Source organism: Sinocyclocheilus grahami, unplaced genomic scaffold (assembly GCF_001515645.1).
Source record: "Sinocyclocheilus grahami isolate Dianchi unplaced genomic scaffold, SAMN03320097.WGS_v1.1 scaffold1895.1, whole genome shotgun sequence".
Taxonomy (NCBI): domain Eukaryota; kingdom Metazoa; phylum Chordata; class Actinopteri; order Cypriniformes; family Cyprinidae; genus Sinocyclocheilus; species Sinocyclocheilus grahami.
The window spans coordinates 1,100-11,096 of record NW_015507074.1 but is presented as its reverse complement, the minus strand read 5'-3'; the positions used below and the strand labels follow the sequence as shown (position 1 = coordinate 11,096).

Genomic DNA, 9,997 nt, shown 5'->3' with positions numbered 1-9,997 from the left:
AACGATACGAGTCATCAGCTGTTCGAATCCCACTTTGGGCCATGTCCTCCCTCCTCCTCTATGCATTTCAAAAAAACGCGCTCTTTCTCACTCCAACAAAGAACAGAAACTTGCATAGACTATTTCAAAAGACAATCATTTAAAGTATTGCCAGTAGAGCATCTTTATTCACGAATAATGTGTTTTGTGCCTTTTTTGCTTGATGTGTTTTATGTAATTGATGGAGTTTAAACAATGTTTTATAACCCCTTTTAGTAGATAAAGTTATTAATGTGTATGCAAGATACCTGACATTTGATGTTGAATGAAAGCTTGTTTTATTTGCAGAACCTTGGTGTGGATGAAAAGTTGGTATTATAAACAGTGTTCGTTGTAGGACACTTTATAGAAGTTATTAACAAAACCTGCAAAAATATTCCCCCACGTGATAGATTGAACAATTCCGCCCTGCAACAACGTCTGATTGGGACAATCGCTCCTGGGACGGACTTAGCCGGCCCGCTTAAAACCCAATGTCACAACTGATTCAGGGCTCTTTCACCTTTGTTTGATCGTGCTCCCACTTGCGCTCACTCACTGCACCATCACACGATTTCTGCAGAGTCACAAAGCTTCAACAGTCTTTGATCCGCGCAACTCAGACTCTCAACTTCAAGCACGTCACCCTCCATAACCAAGGCAACCAACTGCCGAAGCTCCTACGTAACCAAGCAACCATCCATTCATCACAAGTGTTTTCCCAAAAGGACGCCATACAAGGACCGAGCGCCTGCAACAAGTGAACGCAAGTAACAAACGAGGTCTCCTTTCTTGCTGAACTGGTGCTAAATCCTTTAAGCAGTAAAGATAAGCCAAATCTCTGCTTTTGTGATTTTCTCAGGTTGCGATTTAAGAACTAGTAGCAAATACTAGACTTTTGGGACTTCAGTCAAACTCAGTAACTCTCATTCTCTGAACTGTATGTTTGTGTGTGCTTTCAGTAGTGTAGTTTCATGTATCCTAGAGTAGCAAACAGTAAATTCTTGTTTCATTATAAAGAAGCAGTGTCTGGTGTTGTGTATTTATAAAGCTAAACGTTTGCCCAGATCTTGTTACCTAGTTCAGAAAAAAGAATTTGCTAGCATGTATTATGACCTTTGGCCAAGGGAATATTATAAATATCAAAATTGATAAGATATCCTGATTTTAACGTTTCGCTGGACGAATAGTTGAAAACTATCAATTTTGAATCAAGTTGATTCGGAATTTTTGGATTCGATTCCCTTTGAACTTGAACTAATTCCTTACATATAATGGTGGAGAATGTAGGAAAATTTAGCTTATAATTCATAACACCAAGTCATTTTGTGTTGTATCTGTTCTATTTGTCCGGGAAGATAGATTAGAGACAGAGAAACAGAGTTGTTGTGTTACTGTATACTTTTATTAAGGCTTGCCAGCGTGTTTGAATGTATGAAAGTATAGAAAAAAGATCTGCACACTGTTATTCTCCCTTTATTCAAAAAAGTTAAAAATAGCAACGTTTCAGTCAAAGACCTTTGTCAGGCAAACACGTGTCAAAAAGTCTTGATTTTGTTTTGGGGGTGTACTAGAACATGCTCTCATGCTTGGTGGTTCGAAAAACACATTATTTTTCACATAATTTACATTATTAAAATACCTTTCTCCCCAGCCTGGCACAAACGGCTCGATTAGTTCCGGCTTTGATGAAGGTCCGCCTTCCGAAAAACAAAATGTGTTGTGATTGGTTAGCTGTCCCAGTGCGTTGTGATTGGCGAACAGCTTAGACGGTGTTTCAGTACTGCCACGCCCCTTGCTCCCTCTTTCAACAAAAGCTTTTGGCTTTTACACTGTACTCCCTCGTGTTGTGGAAGCTGTCCTCAGTAAAATGCGCAGCACACAATAGCAAATTGGGGTTATAATGCTCAGGGACAGAGTTAAAAAATAAATTGCAACCACTGTTTCCTGACATCATCCGCTTTCGGAAGCCCAAACAAAGACGTTTGGGCACGGAGGTGAAAAAAACAGCATTTCAGGCGGTCGCGCACCAGACGAGAAGTGCAATGTTGCGTTGCGCCACATCTTTAAAATTCAAATACATTATTTTCTATGAGTGTGGGCACACCGGCGGTGCCATTCGCCGTCAGTCTGCGGCGCCCAGCTACGTCGTGTTATACTTGTAAGAATTGTTCTAGACATGCCGAAAATTTTAAGCTATAGCACAGCAGCTCTTCTCCATTTTCTCTGATGCAATAACTCTGCAGCAGCACTTCTTCTTCGTCGTCTCGTCTGATGCACTCACTCAACCAAGCGTTCTAACCACAACCTCGCCCCTCCCCACCCCCCAACCATTCACATTTCTGTAGGCGGGAATTATTTGTAATGATATTCTAATGGGCCGCGTTATGATATCACAAAGCCCGGAAAACAAACGCTGTAGTCCAAATGAGCCGTTCGTTGTAGTTATTGAAAAGGAATTTAAAAAAAAATCTAAATATCTTCCTTTGGAGTGGACTTTGAGATTTGTAACTTTCTAGATCTTTTTTATGCCCAAACATACACACTGACAAAAATGTAAAAAGTATAATAGGACCCCTTTAAGAATTGTCTGCTGAGACAAAAATAAGTCCCTATAAAGCGCATGAAGAGAGAAGTGATTCCTCATTTCCTTCTCTTATTAGGCTTTGTTTGTAGCTAGATTGATTCACATTGTGTGTCCCAATGTTGAAACAACTAGGCTATCTCCCGGTATGAGACCATTATCTTAGCTAATTAATGCTCTTTTGCCATTTAATTCACTAAAAACTAATGAACTTAAGACACGGCGCTCCGAGAGAGTGCCTGAACGTTGCTTTATGGGAGAATTGTGAAATCTTGATCAAGTAAAATTGTGTGGTTAAATCCATGTGCGTTTTTGTCTGGCAGGCGCCGTACCACACAGTGATGCAGCTGGTCAGGATGCTCTCGATGGTGCTTCTGTAGAAGGTGCACATGATGGGGGCTGGGGCTCTGGCTCTTCTCAGTTTGCGGAGGAAGTAGAGACGCTGCTGTGCTTTCTTGGCCAGTGCTGTGGTGTTGTCAGTCCAGGAGAGATCCTCTGTGATGTGCACACCCAGGAACTTGGTGCTGCTCACCCTCTCCACAGTCACACCATTGACGGTCAGAGGAGCATGCTGAGTGCGCACTCTCCTGAAGTCAACAACAATCTCCTTCGTCTTCTCCACATTCAGAGAGAGGCGGCTCACCTCGGTCCTGTAGTTTGTCTCATCTCTGTTGCTAATGAGACCCACTACAGTCGTGTCATCCGCAAACTTAATAAGGAGGTTGGAGTTGTGTGACGGTGTGCAGTCGTGGGTCAGCAGAGTGAAGAGGAGGGGGCTCAGCACACATCCTTGGGGGGCCCCAGTGTTCAGTGTGATGGTGCTGGATGTGTTGCTGCCGACCCGAACTGCCTGAGGTCTTCCAGTCAGGAAGTCCAACAGCCAGTTGCACAGCATTAATATGTTAATAGGCTAACACAAAGAGCTGAGATCCGCAGATGTCACAATAACGTTATTGTATTAACTGCAGTAAATCTGTAGATAAAGTTACTTCACTCTAAAGAGTTGAAATAGAAAGAATCTAAATTGTGCGTTTCACACTGAACAACCAAAAAGCACTGTCATTTCACATGATGCACGTAAACTGTGTGCAACTCACATGCTGGTTTACTGTTGTCACCATAGCAACAGCCATAACCCGGAAGTCCTAAGAAACCTTTTCCGGGGTCACTTTCAGGTGTGCAGGCACAGTCTGCTAGTGCCATATTGATGCTGTTTGTAAACAAACACTAGCATAGCTAAGCTAACTGAAGCTAATGCATTTGCATTTAAGTCTAAGTATGACCATTAGCATTGAAGGCTAGCAGTTAGCATGTAGCATTTTGTGGTCTATTGGGTTTGAATGCAGTGTTTTGGCAGTGTTGAAGTGTAATCAGTTACATCTGAACTTTAACTCACACTAGTGGGCTTTTCACCTCATTTCTCTCTACACTTATCTTATCTCTTTTCTCCTCTCCTCCCATTGAAAAGAATATTGACAATTTCAAACTTAATAGCCTCACTGTATGCGATTGTAACCAACCATCTCATAGTTAGCATCTCATAGTTAACTTTTGATCAAGTTTATTTACGGTTTGTCCTTCCCCCTTCAGCTTGTTTACTCTATCAGTTTAAACTGACATAAGCTGTTGGTTTTATTAGCAATTAATTATGGTTCTCACCCTCAGAACTTTAATGATACCTTTTGATTAATTCAGTTGTAACTGCTCTTATCAATTTTAATGACATCAATAAATATTACTAATTTTCTATCATTACTGCTTTGAAATTTTGGTTTCATTTGTAGTTAATTAGGGTTTGGGCTTCCCTACTTTAATAATACTTATTGATTAGTTTAATTATAATTGCTCTTATAATTTTTAATGACATCATTATGGATTTTAAGTTTTTTCCCTACCTGTTAGACCTTCTTTTCTCTCCTTCATTTATTTAATTAACTCGTCACCAAGCCTAGTTTATAAGAGCATTGGCCCATCAAGTTAGCAAAACCCCAAAGGAAAATTGGGGTTTTCCTCAATACTTAGGTCAGTTAGTTTTATCCTGCTAACACAGCAAAACCAACCCCCTAGGTGTATCGACCCAACAGCCCCACCACTCTGTCAACCTTGTCATTTTTCCTAACATTGGGAGTGAACTTCACCCTCTTTCTTCTCCTCTCTCTCAGCTGTCCTCTTCTGAGTTGACTACTGCTGCTATTTTTGGGATTGTACCTGTGAGAATCATAAAAGCAGAGAACTTTTAACAGATATTTGTGAAACTTGAATACTTGACTCTCATCCTACCTTTCCTTCCCTCAAGCTGAGCGACAGGCACACTGCCCATCTCCAGCAGGAGCTGACACGCGCCCAACGACGCATCGAACAGCTAGAACTGGAGGCTCAAGAATGACAGGAAGAACCATGATAGATCACCAGGCTACAAGTGACCCTGGCAGCTACTACCCAAGAAATGGAACAAGGCAAGGCAGACTACACTGATCTCTCCAACAAGCTACAGTATGCAGAACAGCTACTGGAAAAGGCAAAGGCTGACTTCAGAAACAAGAACAGCAGAATTAAAGCCCTTGAGACTCACCTGGATAAGTTGAGAACTGAGATCAGCCGTCTAACACAACAGATGGACTACATCAAAGAGGAGTCCGACAGTGTCAAAGAGGAACTCAAACACGGCTATGAATTGCGCCATGAGCCGTCAAGGACATGACGGGCACCAGTCTCACCCCTGCTGAAGCAGGACCGGGTGCCCTGTTCCTGGACTGACACGTAGTGAAAAGGGTGAGGGGGTGGTGCTGAAACCTTCACCAGCTCCCTCTGAAGAACCCTACCTCTCACCCAAGCTGAAAGAACTTGGTCCAGCCAGCCACAGATCATGGCATGGCTTGGACCTCAAAGACCTTGACAAGCTAGCCAGGAACATTGGAAAATTCACCCCGAGTGTGCCAGGTAACCACGACGTCCAGACCTATTTGCAAGACATTGACTTCCACCTGGAGATGAGACCCAATATCACTGACAATGATAGACTTTATTTGCTCCGAACAACATCCGGCCCTGAAATGTGCAGCTTCCTAGACCGGCAGCCTGCTCACACAAAGACTGATTATCACCTGCTCTGAGAAGCCCTCATTAAAGAATTCGCAGACCCAGAGTCAGAACAAGGATTAGTGGCTGCCCTTGAGACCAAAGAGGGTCACCATGAGGCTCCTCAAGCCTACTACAACAGACTCAGACGAGCATACTTCGGAGCTCGCCACGAACCTGACATGGAAGAGGACCTGAACTTTAAAACTCTCTTCCTGAGAAACCTTCATTCTGGGGTAAGCCACCATCTTGGTGTTCTCACAAGTCCACGCACAATGAATGCTCAGCAGTTGTGAGACATGGCACACAAAGCCTACGGCAAACAAAAGATGGCCTCAGAAAAGGGCGCCAATACCACAGTAGTTCTTAACTTCAACACTCAAAGTAAGGGGCTGGCTCCAGAGGGCGCCCAACATCAAGAAAGCATCAAGCTGCCACCTAAAGAATGGAGAGCATCCTCGTCCAACAGAGAATGGGACTCCCATACTGGTACCCGACCTAAATAGAGAAGTAACCGCTGGGACGGATCGCATGGACGACAACACTCACCTGGACGCCACTGGGAGAAATCATGGGACCAATCAAGACCTCATGAGAATCAATGGGAGCAATCGTGGAACCAGCCAACCTAATTTGGAAACTCAAGAGGGAAAAGCTTGTGGGAATCCAACAGAACCTCCAAGGGAAAACGACAAACACACCCTAGAGCAACCAGCCCAAGGAATCAACAAAATAACTCACAAAGGTTCCAAGCTGACGGAACTCAAACTGAATCCACACAAGAACAAAAGACATCACCATGTTTCGACTCACAAGAACTGATGAAAATGATGATGAAAGAGTTCTTTCAACGAAAAGAGGATGATCGGAAGTGGGAAAAGAAAGAGAAACCAGATTCCGCCTGACTAGCAGCCAGAAGAGAAGGCAGCGACCACATAACCCAACAAACCACAGAGAACAGCACTTCTTCACCTCACTCTCAGAGAACCGTAACAACCATAACCTCAGATGGACAAGAAATCCTACCTGAGCACCCAGCAACAGAGTTAGACACTATCTCAACACCTGATGCTTCAGATCACAGTAGCGTCCAACAAACACCTGCTAACAAAACCACTCAAATCCCCGAAAGTGCTGTCTTGGTCGTCTGCCACTCCTCCGATGAACACCAAATCAGTCCTGAAATCCTACCTGTCTCATCCCGAAGTCCAGTCCCTCAACTCCTGGGTGATCTCTGGGTGATTGTCCTGCTGCCAGTAGTCTCTGATGGACCTCAACTTCAGCATGGCCATGTAGAAGAGTAGCCCAAAGTAGCAGTACAGCTCACTGATGCTGACGTCTGTCCATTTATATTTATGGCCCTTTGCACGTGCAGGTGAAGGCGAGAGTGGTGTATTCACAGTCCTAAAAAGTGTTGTAAACAAATGTTAGCATTTATTTTTCACAGTACCTTAGTATATGCGTACTTGATGAGAAAACAGAATACCATACTACAGTAAAGTACTTGATTTAATTTGTTGTGGTAATTCTATAGTTGCTGTGGTAATATAACAACTATAGTAATAAAAAACAAATGACTTTACCCAATACTGTACTTCGTTTTCTACAACTATAGGGTATATTATACTACAATACACTGCAGTTTACTGTTGTAGTTTTACTGTTGTAAAAACTATAATATATACAGTGTAATACACTTTACTATAGTATGGTACAAAAAAACTATAGTATTGACTATAAATTACTATAGTATTTTTTCATGTGGGATATAAGCATAACAAAAGTAGAATTTCTGTAAACCCATACAGGAAGATTTACTTATTGTGTTATCCCAACCACAAATAATATTACCATATAGGCATAATAAAAACAATTACTATACACTAAACTGTGCACTTACTCAGTATGATTTTCCAGCGAACTCAAAACTGAACGACACTCGCATGCCTTTCTTGTGCAAAATGCCGGTGATGCAGCCGCAGTCCTAAACAAAAAATGAAACTGTTGTTAACAATTACCAGAAGATGCATAACAGATAATAAATTGCATCACTGATAAGAATAGATGCACGTATATGTCTGTCGATGGGCCACTTATCAGTGACATTTACACCTCGGACGATCGCTAACGCCAATAGCCGGGTATAACGCATTCAAAATATTTACCACATCAGATATTCGCGAACAAAAGCTAGTTGGTGAACAATTTCACCATTTGGAAAAATATAGTCTAAACAGTAAATAAATACATAAAACCATGGTTAATTTTTGTAAGCGATATAAAATATTATATTTATGTTTATATCGGCCTATAGCATTATATATATTTTATGATTTTCTGGATTTTTTTTCTGATTTTGTCTCTCATAGTTGAGGTATACCTACGATGAAAATTACAGGCCTCTCTCATCTTTTTAAGTGGGAGAACTTGCACAATTGGTGGCTGACTAAATACTTTTTTGCCCCACTGTATATGTATCATTATATAGGCTATATATCATCATTATATATAGTTATATACGCGCTTTGTACAACATTCAAAACTAAGGAGATATTTCATATTTCAACCAATTTTACTCTGAAAAGTTTATTTTAATCTGACAATAGCCTGTTTGGAAATTTTCAAATTTAGATATAAAATAGGCTATAGCTGAGCAACATTTTAAATCATAAAGGTAATAATAAAAGGCTTACTCGTCAGGAATTATATCCTCCGCTGTGTCCAAACGTTCTTCAGAATGCAAACGTTCATCATCTGAGTCGCGTTCTTCCTCTGAGGAGAAAGTAAACTCTTCGTCGCTGTCCAGAACCATCTGAAGTGCTTCTTCACCCGTGTAGCGTGCCATCATGCAAACGCGCAGAAAAAGTAAGTAATTCTATGATGAAGTTTGACGTTTTATGCCATTTCTCGTGTACATGATTACCTGGCTTGCCTCAGTTCATTTCCATATGAACAGCGCGCTCAGAGCAAGGCGGGAACACATTAGCTATAATGAGGCGATACGGGAGAAACTGGACCACTCCTTACTTTCATACGGATTACATAAAAATTAATTATTTGTTTTCGACTTGAATTGGTTAATTTAAAACTAGACATTTCAAGCTTTCTATACATATATTTATCTTGTCTTTGAGGCAAGTATTCGCTGAGATTCGGGTTGTTTTATTTATGTGTCTGAAGAGAGGTGACAGAGATAGATGGCAGAGAATGCACCCTGTTTATTTTCTTTATTCTACAAAAGCACAGCGTTTTGTCGTTATTATGAGTGTATAAAAATAAAAGTAGACCCTTTACAGATTCGATTGATGTATCTGTATGATCAAAACTGAAAGTGTAATTTAAGTTATTTTCTGCGTTATCAGGAGAAAATGTCACAAAACCACCACTCGCATCTCCCCATCTGACTTCAAACACATTCCAAAGAGATGTAAATGACCCCTGGGGCCAGGCACCAATGGGCCTGGCAGACCTGCAAACTACACCATACACACAATACACAACACACACACATATAGACCTTTTCTTTATTTAGACAATAATTAATCAGTTACAAATGTATCTGGTATATGCATGTGTTGTGTGTATGTTTCCCTATTAGATTAGCGGAGTTACCACTCGTTATTTGTATTAGTTAAGCCCTAAACGCGGATATTCAGGTGTATGAATGTATCTCTGGTTTAATATCTTCTAAATGTTTCTTTCTTGGTATCAATATGATCTGCTCTGTATTCCTCAAACAATGATGTACAGTATGTGATTGTGAAATGCATCATACGATTGGTACTATATTTTGGGTAAAACTGTACCAGTCCTCCAGACCGGCCATAAACATGCAAATGGGCCATAAAGGGAGACAAAGAAAACTTCTGCTCAAAAATTCATGCCTGGTATTGGCTATTCCACCCAAAAGGAGGGTGTGGATAGGAACTATGAAAGTCATTAGCTCAGGCTAATCTCTGCTCAAAAAAATCCTCTTCTTTTGAGACGGACTCTATCCAAGACTCCTCAAAACTCTCCTGTTGAGTTAGATTTTCCGGCAGTTTTTCATCTTCAAGTAACTCTGTCGATCCACTGTGGACTTTCCTATCTTCAGAAGAACCAGAGGAAAACTTCCAGCTCACTTCTAAAAGAACCTCTGTTGTCTACAGCATCAGGACTCTTTTTCAGCAATCGAAGCCAATGCAAGTAACCATTTACAACTATTTAGATGCGTGTTTAAGCATAGTTTTGTTTAGTTTAGTTATATGTTAGATATAGTTTCATTTATTAAATCCCTTGTATTCACAATTGATTCAGTGACTTGTGAGCAGCACACAG

General features: G+C 41.1%; 1 long non-coding RNA gene across 1 annotated transcript; it reads right to left on the bottom strand.

The window, feature by feature from the left end:
• Positions 1-1,477: 1,477 nt before the first annotated feature.
• Positions 1,478-7,680, bottom strand: LOC107573223 (uncharacterized). Its single transcript, XR_001607468.1, has 3 exons — positions 7,581-7,680; positions 5,926-5,928; positions 1,478-1,492 (listed from the first exon to the last, which is right to left on the bottom strand). It is a non-coding gene; the product is annotated as an uncharacterized lncRNA (long non-coding RNA).
• Positions 7,681-9,997: the final 2,317 nt, after the last annotated feature.